This window comes from Ceratotherium simum, chromosome 17, assembly GCF_057802395.1.
Source record: "Ceratotherium simum simum isolate JZ-2026a chromosome 17, ASM5780239v1, whole genome shotgun sequence".
NCBI lineage: Eukaryota > Metazoa > Chordata > Mammalia > Perissodactyla > Rhinocerotidae > Ceratotherium > Ceratotherium simum.
This window is the reverse complement of record NC_141916.1, coordinates 31944818-31957655: the sequence shown is the minus strand read 5'-3', so window position 1 is coordinate 31957655 and position 12838 is coordinate 31944818. Positions and strand designations below refer to the sequence as shown.

Sequence of the window (12838 nt, the reverse complement as noted above, 5' to 3'; positions counted from 1 at the left end):
AGTTCTTTGAGAACAGGGACTTTGTTTTACTTATCATTGTGTCCTTAGGGTTTAGCATGTGGATGAACTCATAATAGAGAATGAATGAATGACTGAATGAATCATTGAATAGGCTATATTCAGATAGAAAGATAGATAGATAAATAGAAAAATAGATAGATGTGCATATTCACACATATACACACAAATTCCCAAATACACAGTGACTTTTTTATATAAGATTCTTTTACTATAGCTTGCTTCATCCTTAAACTATTCTATAATTATTTGTAGTTTTCATCTTTGCAGAATCAGATTGTTGCTAAACTGTACACAGTAACAAGAAAAACCATTCTCATGTTCTTCTGAGCCCAGTCAGCAAGCAAGAAGTATCTCTGTGGGTACAGAGATGATATGAGGGACCACATTCCATCCATGAAGCCAAAGGTGTTTAGAGGCGTGATATCAACATGCCCGAGTCCCACTCAGATAACACGTGAACTCTTGTGTCTGTCAGGAAAGCTGGGCCAGAGTCGGGAAGAAAATCGTATCAGTGCAGCCTATCTGTGATGATCTCCAAGCTGTGCTACTCAGGCGTCGGCCTGTGGGTGGATTTTCCTTCAGCATAAGGCTTTGACTGTCCAGAGTGGGGGCATAGTGGGCAGTACATCCCGAGAGAGAGAGAGAGAGAGCAATGGCCCTTGGTGACCAGCAGCCCTCCCAGCACCAGCCAGGGAGCTCTCAGGGACCGTCTGCTCCACAAAGCTGTGATGTGACCTGCTGCAGCACTGAGTCCAAATTTGGACCCATGGTGCCAGCAGGGTGATACAATGCCAGTGACATGCGGGAGCGAGGGTCAGGGGCTCAGTCAGGATCTGAACATGCCGGGGGGACTTGTCATGATGCCTGAGCTGCTGAAATCCAGGGCAGTTAGAGTGTGTGAGACAAAACTCATATGCTGCTCTGTGATAATGAAGAACCAGCAAACATGTTAGTGTAGCCCTTTAGAGAACTAACAAGTGAATGTTTCTCAAGGGAAGAATGAGCTCTTTATGAAAGTCAGGTATACGGGATAGAATGCTCAGGGGGCCTCCATTGCACGCCCCAAGTAATCCTGCTTTGCCCACCCTGTTTTCCAGCATGGGCCACTGCATCCTTTTTGTGCACGGACTGAGCAAGCTCTGCACTTGGCTGCGTCAATGTGGGGCCACCACCCTGACTGCGTCCACCGTGCTGCTGCTGCTGCTTTTCTCTTGGAAAACTGTGAAACAGAACGAAATTTGGCTGTCAAGAGAGTCCCTGTTCAGGTATGATTAGATGGATACAAGTGATCTCTTCCCATTGATTTCTTTGCTTACATATTTGTTTCCAAACGAATGAGGTAACGTGGCTCTGGTAATATTTATTAATCAAGAAAATTTGGTAGTGCTCTGAATGGAAAATGTAATTTATTTGTGGTCTTAACTTTAGTATTTTCAAATGATATTATATGCAATATGACATGGGCTGGTTGTAAAGTGAATTTATGAAGAGAAGGCTCGTGGGAAGGTTTTTGGTCTGTGAATTTAGATGGAAACAGTATTAATGATGAGCTGGGCTGTAAAATCAGCTATAAACAAAATGAAACCGATAAGCCTAATTTCATTCTTCAGTCAAGCGATTAGCAAAGGTGTTCACACAGAAAGAAGAAAGAGAAATGCAGTACATTTGTTTTAGAATATTCCAGTATGTTAAGTTGTGATCTGTAGTCTAGTTGCTATACAAGGAAATGAAAAACTTTTTCATGTCCTGATAGGTTTTTATGTGGTACAAGCTGTTTCTAAATATAATCACGTTAATTCATAACCCTATACTTATAGTAAAGTATAAACATTCTTTGAGCCTGTCACTCATCATGCTGTGCCCAGGGTTTCTCCTTCACCACTTCTCCAGCAACAGGGACCTTCACTTGGCTTCTGCTTGTATCTCAGCACCATTTTTACCGGCCTCAGCTCCAACAGACTGCCAGTCTATACTCTATTCCAGTTATTTATTCCTGCTAAATTAGCTGTCTGTCCTCATTAAGACCAAATTGGCCAATTCTATCAGCCTGGTTTCTCTTGCATCACTTCTCAGCTGGTACTCATGGTTGGTCATTTTAGATGTGTATCAATTATCCCACCTGTTACCCCTTACCTCCCTCTCTTGATTTTCCTTGTGCTTTGTTTGTTAATCCCCAATCTTGAAAAGAATCCTCTCCCCACTCCTTAGGTGCAGGCTGCACATAGTGACTTCCTTCTAAAGAGTACATGATGGAAAGGGGGTAAAAAGAGGAACTTGACAATGGAGAAACCTGCCAAACACTACCTCAGCCAGGTGACCCAGGTCAACATCAATATTCATAAATCATTTGCTGATAGTATGTACTCTTGATACGATGGGAGGTTACATGCACAGAGGAAAGACCATGTGAGAACCCATGTAGAAGGCGGCCACTTGCAAGCCTAGGAGAGAGACCTCAGGCGAATGTGATAAAAACACCACTTTACCTATGTGGTCTTCCTCCCAAAACCCATAACCCCAGTCTTATCATGACAAAAACATAAGACAGATTCCAGTAGTGGGGCATCCTGAAAAAACAGAATCCTCTCGTCTAGGTTCCTTCTCCGAGTAAAAAGCCACAAGGTTTGCTGGCTGTCTTCAAAATGGGCTGCTGCCCCACAAATTTGTTCTCTTTGTCCTCAGCTGTGTTGTGATGGAAACTTGCTCATCTCTAGTTGATGGCTCATAATATGTCCCCGTTTCCCAGTTCTCATTGCTCGTTCCTCATTCGCCATCGCCTCACTCTATGGGTGACCTTGATTCCTCCCACGGTTTGGTTGTGAGCATTGAGTGAACTGAGGTATGCGAGGTGCCTAATGTCTGTGAATAGAATTCACAGGTGCCATCTTCAGTCTGCTGAGAAGACAGAGGTCAAGCGGAATGAGTGCCCTCTGCATGCTCTCTATTTCACAAGCTCTATTTTCATCTTCCTCTTTCCTACTGTCTCAGAGAAAGAGTTGTGTCTATTATGAAGTGTATAAAATATCATTGGATTATTTCTGAAAAGGCAGCTTTTATCACTTGCACAGATAAGTGGCTAAATTAATTCAGAAGTGTAAATTTTGAAGAATAAAATATTATTGGTAATTCCAGTCACAAGTGTCTTATTGGCTCATCCCAGTCATTCCAGTCTCATCAGTGTCTCTCCCACCAGCTGCCGTTGAAAGGAGATTTTGATTTAACAAAACTTTAGACAAGAAAATGAAAGTCCTTAAAGACTGAGGCGTTCTGTGTCAAACTGCTCCACCGTGTCAGGGTTTACATAATCCCCGGGGACTGTTTGTCAGTCTACACTACACTGGGTTTGCATTAGTGGCAAGTAACAAAAACTGACTTTGGGTAACTTAAATTGAAAGAATACATTAAAAGGGTGAGGGAATCTCACAGAATTGAAGGGAACATTCAGGAATCTGGCTTGTAACAAATAAGAAATGGGAGATGCTGTGGGCTGAACTGTGTCCCCACAAATTCATATGTTGAAGCCCTAATTTCCAGTACCTCACAATGTGACTGTATTTGTGCCTTTATTAAAAGGTGAATAAGTTAAAACGAGGCCACTGTGGGGGGGGCCTTAATCCAATTTGGCTGGTGTCCTTATAAAGAGAAGAAATTAGGACACACAGAGAGACACCAGGGATGCGTGCACAGAAGAAAGACCATGTGAGAACCCAGAGAGAAGGTGGACATCTGCAAGCCTAGGAGAGAGACCTCAGAGGAAACCAAACCTGCTGACACCTAGCTCATGAACTTCTAGCTTCCAGAACTATGAAAAAATAAATTTCTGTTGTTTAAACCACCTAGTCTGTGGTATTTTGTTATGGCAACCCTAGCAAACCCTAGCAATACAGGAGCTTGACAGTAAGCTCTGAGAATCGTCAATGGAACAAACGCGTAAACTCCCACCATTTTTGTCTCTCCTCACATAAGTCCTGGTAGAGAGAATCCCATTAGCAGAGCTTGAATTCAGGTCATATACCCTCACTTCCACCAGGTTAATGAGATGACTGGCTTGTCCAAAGGAGCCTCCAAAGGGGACTTCTTTGTATTCCATGAGGGAGGGAGTAGAGAACCTTGAGTCTCACTAAGAATGCACACAGTAGGCAGAGAGGGAATCTCCCCATAGGAAATCCAGGTGTGGCTAAGGAGGAATAGATTCTGGGATGCCCCCCAAAAATGATGAATATTCCCTATGTTCTGCTTCTGATAAACCATTATAAGTAAACTCATCTGATTTTGAAACTTGACAATTTTACTTTCTTGATAGAAAATCAAAATTCAGTTTGGCATGCATGCCTTCTATTTTTTAATACGCAAAGTAGTGCTGTGTAGGGGCGTGTGAAATTAACCTTCGCCTGTGGGTTTCATTCTGTCTCTATCATACCAATCTACCTTCAGCATCATTATCACAGTTCGTGTTGGACCTGTTCTCTCTGACTGCCCAGGGCCAAATCTTTCTGTAGAGACAAAATTTAGCATCCAGTAATGTAACATCCCTTTAGTCTCTTTTTTTTCTTAAAATATTCTTTTCACTTTTAAGCTGTCAAAACTTTTATAAGGAACTTCAAAAGAGTTAAACCCTTGCCTGAACAGCAGTGGTGTCTTGATCTAGGCAACCTTGGGGAGTGGGTCTTTGGAAAGACAGCAGCTTATTTCAAGGATAACAAGTTGGGGTTCAAACCCTCACAACTGGCACCAGCAATTCAAAGAGAGCTCCTTCATCTTGTATCTAGAAGGATGCTGTTCTTTTTGAGAAAGTATGTAGTCAGTCAAGATTTGATTATTTAAACACACCATTACACCTGTGTGATGAAAAGACTTTGTAATCTGAGAGACCAGTGGAGAGCATCTGAAAGAATTTCGTTAATATGCAAAGAAAAGTTGTCATTTTCTTTAGAAACCATTCCTATCATCGTTTTTTATTCTTTATACTGAAATAACACTTAGGAATCTAAGACCTTAAATGTATACTTATTCCCTCAAGGCCAGAAGTCTTTATAAATGTATCTATGCTGAGTAATGTTTGGATGAATTTAACACACATTCACTGCTATGAGGCAAAATAGTGAAATATAGTGTTTGGGTTTATGTAGGATCTGCATAGAACTGCACTTCTCCAGTTCTCCTCCTGGGTTTATCATTTACTAAGTACGTGACTTTGGGCAAGTTACCTGTGATTTTGTGATTTATAACAAGAAATATCTATATTTGGTCTTAGTCTCAGCTCCTGGAACAGAGCTCCTAAAACTCTCGGAATTTCGTAAGTGATGAGAGGCATAGAGGTGTCTTCTGTTATGTCAATGAAGTGACAGTCTGAAAAGCCCATAGGTAACCTAAGGATGGAGCTGGTTGCCAGGGAAACCAACCATGTGATTGGAGGGTTGCAACTTTCAATTCCACCCACTCCCCACTGCCTCCAGGGTGGGAAGAGGGGCTAGAGATTGAGTTCAATCCCCAATGACCAATGAATTAATCAATCATGCCTGTGTAATGAAACCTCCATAAAAACCCAAAAGGACAGGGTGTCAATGCAAATAATCCATAATCAACCTATAAATCAAAATTGGGGTGGGTTTATTATATGAACCAGGTCTGAGGACTAGAGACTGGGAGCTTCCTTTCCCAAGGGAGGAAGCACTCTGAAGAAGCAGAGAGTACAGAGTGGTTATATACTGTCTTGGAGCAAGGAACATCCATCACATATGACAGGAATATCTCTTTTACTACAGTCACAAGATACTTTGCTAGCACAGCAGGTCAGTTGTCCCAAGGTGAGCCCAGCAAGTTGGTGGTCAGCCCATCAGTGATCACAAGATGAGCACAGTGGGTAAATAATTAATCCTTAGCTTCTAGGAAGAAATGCTTATCATTAAAGAAACACTGATTTGGGGGAAGCAACATCCCTGTCTATAATGGCATCATTCTTGACTTTGGGACATTGTCAGTGTTTAAAGCAGATGCATGCTCAACAGGCCACTCAGGCCTTTCTGGAAAAACAAGGTCAGGCTGAGTTAGTTTTAAACCAAATGGCTTCCTCACGTACTCCAATATATCCTATTGCTTTTCATTTATTCATCAAGGGTTTGAAGAACTTCCAGGTTAGTGAACACGTGGAGATTGAGGGAGAATGGCACCTCTGGAGAAGGCACACCATTTCCCCATATCTCACCCTATGCATCTCTTCCAGCCCCCTGTCTGCTGCATTTTCAGTCTGACGGGTCCCCCCGCAGTTTCCCCTGGCAGGAACTTTACACACAAGAAACACAAGAACCCAGCACTGTGTTTCATAACACCACTAATGAGGGCTTCCATTTATTGGGATGCTGTGCTTCAATGGTTGACACATTTTAAATCAGTCTTTATAATCCCATTTTACAGCGAGAGTGACTAATCTGCACAAATTGACACAGTTAGTAAGAGGAGAGCCAGGATTTGAGCATGCATCTGATTTAAAAGTCAAAGAATACACAAACTTTTGTTTTTATGTTTTCCAAACTAAACTAGACCCAGCATAAGCAAAAAGAAATATTCACGATCATGCTGCAAGGAATTCTCTTTTTTTTTTTTTTAATAATTTTATTTATTTATTTTCCCCCAAAGCCCCAATAGATAGTGGTATGTCATAGTTGCACATCCTTCTAGTTGCTGTATGTGGGATGTGGCCTCAGCATGGCCGGAGAAGTGGTGCGTCGGTGTGCACCCGGGATCTGAACCCAGGCCCCCAGCAGCGGAGCGCGTGCACTTAACCGCTAAGCCACGAGGCCGGCCCGTGCAAGGAATTTTCTTTAATTCCTGTTAACAAGAAACCATCTGATGTCCTAACCTGGGGACAGTGATGACTACACATCTTCACCTGGCTATAGTTACACCCCATGCTACCTTACACCTGTTTGGATTAAAACTATTACTGAGATAACTTCCAAACTGATCAATTTTTCCTCCAAAGTCTTCAAAATATTAAGAAAGACCTAAAATAAAATATCTTTTCTTTGAGATCCAATTCATAGACTCTCTGAAACTTGCTTAGGAGTGTCCACAGACCACAGGTTAAGAATCCATGGCCCATGCTGTGGTGGCCCGGAGTTCACCAGTTCGGATCCCGGGCGTGCACTGACGCACCACTTGTCAAGCCATGCTGTGGTGGCGTCCCATATAAAGTAGAGGAAGATGGGCATGGACATTAGCCCGGGGCCAGTCTTCCTCAGCAAAAAAAGAGGAGGATTGGCAGATGTTAGCTCAGGACCAATCTTCCTCACAAAAAAAAAAAAAAAAAGAATCCGTGGCCTTGGGCCAGCCCTGGTGGCCTAGTGGTTAAGTTCTGCCTGCTCCACTTCAGCAGCCTGTGTTCAGTTCCCAGGTGTGGACCTACACCACTCATCTGTCAGTGGCCATGCTGTGGTGGCAGCTCACATACAAAAAGGAGGAAGATTGGCAATGGATGTTAGCTCCAGGCGAATCTTCCTCAGCAAAAAGAAGAAAGAATCCACAGTGTTGATCAGGAGGAGAGACTAGGATTGGGACAATATTCCCTGGCCACAGAGGACTCCCAATTGTCCGTTCACTGGGAGAAAGGTGATGGGCTCCTGAGGGAGTAGATCTCACCATAATTTAAGGACAAATATTAACACTTTACACCAGGAGTCAGCAAACTACAGCCTTTGGGTCAAATCCAGTCGGCCACCAATTTTTGTAAGTTTTATGGGAACCCAGCCACGCCCATTTGTTTATGTCTTCTCGATACTGCCTTCCTGCTACAATGGCAGAATTGAGCAACACAGATCCTACGGCCCACAGAGCCAAAAATATTTACTCTCTGGCGCCCTACAGAAAGTTTTCCAGTCCCTGACCAAAATGATCCTCTCTCTGCAAGAAGCACATTCCTCTTTGCTGTTCTCTGAATTCCTGAGCCAGAGCGCAGCAGATCTCCTCCTGCGGTGAGTATAAGCCTTGTGGGGGTGACGTCCTAAGGCTGCTGGTTTCCCTGCAGTGATTTTTGGTGTCGACTCACACATGGGCTCAACCTAGCGACTGATTTTGATCGTGTACAGGAGACAGTTAAACAGAATGGCTAAGAGCTTGAAGCTTTGTTCAAATTCCCACTCAGTTGCTTCCTAGCTTTGTGACCCTAGAAAAAAATTTAACCTCTCTGCTTCAGATTCCTCATCTTTAAAATGGAAATATCAATAATACCACCCACCTGATAGGGTCATTGACACAATTAAATGAGTGAATCCATGGAAGTGTTCTGTCTAGTCCGGAGCTTTGTTTATAATAAGTATTCTGTAAGAGCTAGCCCCTGTAAGTGCAGACATTGTCAAAACTAGGAGTCAGATCAAAGGAGGGTCCAAAATTTAGAGAGAAACAAGTTATCCCTTTCCCATCCTCTGGACCTCTTGCTGAACGCTACTTTTTTTTTTAATTCTGTTTGCTTTCTCACCTGGGATTCAGACATGTCTTCCTGCTCTGTTGTCCAGTAATGTCAAAAGAACAAGTTACTATTTTTAAAACTTGAAGATACAATTGACAGAACTTGTTTTTCTACCACTTTTACAGTTCTACAACAAAATGGTATGCATAAGAAACAGGAAGTAAGATTCTAAATTGAAAGGAAGGGCTTTCATTATAATCTTAACTTGCTATAATTATAATAATGATTTTGGATCTACCAAAATAATTTATGACCTTTAAATTTCCTTGTGGAGAAAATATGCCAATAATTGCAATATTTCAATTAAAACCCTTAGAAGTTGTGGGGGAAGAGGGAGAAACTCCCTCTGCCCTTTCCCTTAAGGTTCTTCTGGCTGGCCAAATAATTAACAAGACAGGTTAGCAGGAGAAAATAATACGAAGTTTAATAACCTGTATACATGTGAGAAACCAGGGACACAGTTTCTCCACACAATAGCAGAGATTCTCGTCTTAAATACTATCTTCAGCTAAAGACAAAGGAGGATGTTGGGGATGGGTAGTGGTTTGGGATTTCAGAGGAGAAGAAGACAACTTACATGGAGAGGGAAACGTAGATGTTTGTCAGACAATGCTTTGCAGGACCACCTATAGAGAATGTGGCCGGAGAGACAGGAATTATAGTAATCAAGAGTATGTAGATTTAAGTCTTCTTCCGTCCTGATAAGAGTTTCCACAGATAAGGTCATCCCCCACACTCTTCCCACTACATAGAGGGAGATACCTTACAAAGGTAAATATTTGGTAAACAGAACTTTGTTAAGAATGGGCTTAGCAAGGACCCTGCCAGTCTGTCTACACCCAGAGTTAAATTCCTTGAGGCAGCTTGGGGGAGGTCAAATGTCCATCAGAGAAAATAATCAAGGTAAGGAGATATATTTTAGGGTGGACAATTTTGATCTCCCACAAAGTACTAACCTGGGACATCAAGAAAGCGAACACAGAAGCCTGACTCTGGAGACAGAAGTAACCTCGGAAGTTACAAAGAATCGTTTGTTTTTTTTTATCCCATTTTTATTTTCTTTTTGCTCATTGTAAAATGAAAGGCAGGAAAAGAGAAGTGGAAAAATGTTACAGGAAGATTTACAGTAGAATACAATGGGAAAAAGTAGTGTGTTCTTTGGATTGACTTACTCCACCCGTGTCTGCTTGGCTATTATGAATATTACAGCTTCCTCTTGCCATCACAGAATGATGCTCTGATCTTTTCACACTTCCGCAGGGCCATTTGTGTAAACCTCATTTGAAACATAAATTAGAGAAACTATGCTAAATGAGCAAGAAGCAAAGTATCAATTCCAATAAAAATGCATCCATATCAGCACAGTAATAGAAATGCTTAAGTACATTAAGAAGATGATGATCTTTTAGCCTACAATGTCTCTGCAACCTCCATCTTACCAAGCACTCTTATATTTAGATGGATAGAATTTTTTCTGGATAGAAATCAGAAGTTTTTTAAACCATTACTACCACCATCATGCAGATCCTGCTCCCGTGAGTAAACTCTTAATTCATTTTGGGAACCATATTATTTTTAAGTTATATTAGCAGTACTAGCTAACTCATGTACATCGAAAATCGATGAAGCAGCCATTTGTAAGTTTGGGATCTGCTGCTCTCGGATGCTCTGTTTTCCTGGCTTCGGTCTCTTCCTTCCACACTCCCTGCCATTTTCTCACTTCTTTGAGATTTCCTCAAGCTCCCAGTTTGTGTGTTCTAACTGGAGCAGCCTTGGCCAGGACTGAAGGTGCAAACAGTCCCCTATATGCAAAAATTTCAACCAAATTTTAATAAAAGTTTACATTATCCAAATACATTTCCCCAATAGACTCCAACACTTGGTACAAAATTTCCTTGTTAATCTCACCTTTAAATCAAGTAATGTGTTAGTTTCCCAGGGCTGCAGTAACAAATTACCCTAAACTTGGTATCTAAAAACAACAGAAATTTTTTCTCTAACAGTTCTGGAGGCCAGAATTCTGAAATCAAGGAGTCAGCAGGATTAATTCCTTCTGGAGGGACAATCTATTCCACGCCTTTTCACTAGCCTCTGGTGGCTGCTGACAATCCTTGGCGTTTGTTGGTTGTAGCTACATATCTCCAAACTTGCCTGCATCTTCATATGCCTTCTCCTCTGTATCTTCTCTTCTTCTTATAAGGACACTTGTCATTGGATTAGGACTCACTCAGACTATCCAGGTTGATCTCATCTCAAGATAATTTAATTACATCAACAAAGACTTTTTTCCAAACAATGTCACATTCACAGTGAACATATCTTTGGGGTGGAGGGTACCATTCAACCCACTACAAATATTAAATTAAAATATGTTATCTTGGAGAAATATAACTACTCAGAAACCAGAATCTCATCAGTAACTTCTTCCTCTAGCCATTCTCAGCTTCCCACTTGGTCTCTCACTTCCAATCTAATCATCAAGAGGTCCAGGAAATTTTCTCCCAAACAGATCTCAGCCCATCTTTTTAAATTTTTTTCCATTGTGACATCCTTCGTTAAAGTGAGGGAGCAGGGACTGAACAAAAGTGCTGGGTTGAAATCACAGCTTTGCTATTTATCAGCTGTGTGACCTTGGGCAAATTACTCAACTTCTAAGCTCATCAGTTTCCATCCGCAATTTGGGCATGATAAAATTATAAGGACCAAAGGAATTAATATATTTAAAGTGCTTAGAACAGGGCTGGCCCTGTGGCTTGGTGGTTAAGTGCGCGCGCTGCGATGCTGGTGGCCCGGGTTCGGATCCCGGGTGCGCATTGAGGCACCACTTCTCCCTCCATCCTGAGGCCGAGTCCCACACACAGCAACTAGAAGGATGTGCAGCTATGACGTACAACTATCTACTGGGGCTTTGGGGGGAAAAAAATAAAATAAATAAAATCTTTAAAAAAATAAATAAATAAATAAAAATAAAGTGCTTAGAACAGCATCTGAAACCTAGTAGGCATTCATGAATGCTAGCTGCTATTCTTATTCTAAGTCAAAGACCTATAATCTCTTTAAATGAACAACCTAGTCCTAGTCATTTTTATTTTAAAATTGCTGTGTTACCAACTATAAAGTCCAAACTTAAGTTTGATAAAAAATAACAAAACAAATATTGATATGACCCTTTTGGGAAAAAAATCAAAAAAATCATTTTCAGAATTCAAAAACTGTCTACAGAATTAACTATTGTGTTTTGCTCCAAAACTATAAAGTGAGCTAACAGATCAAACTTCCAAATTGAGTGGTGCAAAAAAGACATTTAGGGGGCCGGCCTGGTGGCACAGCAGCTAAGTGGGCGCGCTCCACTTCGGCGGCCCAGGGTTCTTAGGTTCAGATTCCAGGCGCGCACCAACGCACCGCTTCTCAAGCCACGCTGTGGCAGCTTCCCATATAAAGCAGAGGAAGATGGGCATGCACGTTAGCCCAGGGCCAATCTTAGCAAAAAAAGAGGAGGCTTGGCATCGAATGTTAGCTCAGGGCTGGTCTACCTCACCAAAAAAAAAAGACATTTAGAAGATGGAAAATTCATTTCCTTATTAAAGTATGTTACATCTTATTATTAACAAATATGGACTTTAAAAATAATAGCGTTCATTTTTCTATTGCGTCTTTCATACGTGAAAATTAACACAAAGAACAAGGTTCTATCAGTGCCAGGAAAGGTAGAAGTAAACAAGAATACCAATTAGTTGAGAGTACTCTTCATGAAAAACAGTCCTTAGGCAAAAATCGAGGCCTTTCGGAGACACAGTAATACTCTTCCATTCTTGGGAAGTTGTGTTAAAAAAGGAACTGGAAGGGAGGGAGGGAACTGACTGAGCATACAAGGTTGTTCTGTAAGGAATCATCTCTCACCAAGTCTTGTCACTTCTGCTTCCCAAATATTTCCTGAATCCCCGCCCTTCTCTTTGTACCCACTGCTGCGGTTCTGGCTTTTAGCTCCCCCTCCTCCCTCACTGCAACAATTCGCAGAGAAGTTGTTCTAAAGTGTTCAACTGTTGGTTTCACTTTTCTCTTTAAAACATTCCACTGACTCTTCCTGTGCCTCAGATAAAGCCCAGAATCTCTAATGTCACTCCCAAGGCCCCTCAGGGTCTCTCCACTCCCAAACTCAGCCTTCTAAGATCCAGCCACCCTGAATTTCCTGCAGTCCCTCAAAAGCCCCACACTGTCTTTTCTCTAGGTCCTCTGCTTAGGACATTCTGCCCCTTTCCAGACCCCCAATCTAGATCCTAATTTCTATCATTCTTAGGGTCTCAGCTTAGCTGTCACTGCCTCCTGGAAGCTTTCCCTGGTCCCCATGTCTGG

The 12838-nt window shown here is 41.9% G+C and overlaps 1 pseudogene; it reads left to right on the top strand.

Moving 5' to 3' along the window:
• LOC101387259 (protein O-mannosyl-transferase TMTC1-like) overlaps window positions 1-12838 on the top strand; it is a 97912-nt pseudogene that overhangs the window by 31821 nt on the left and 53253 nt on the right.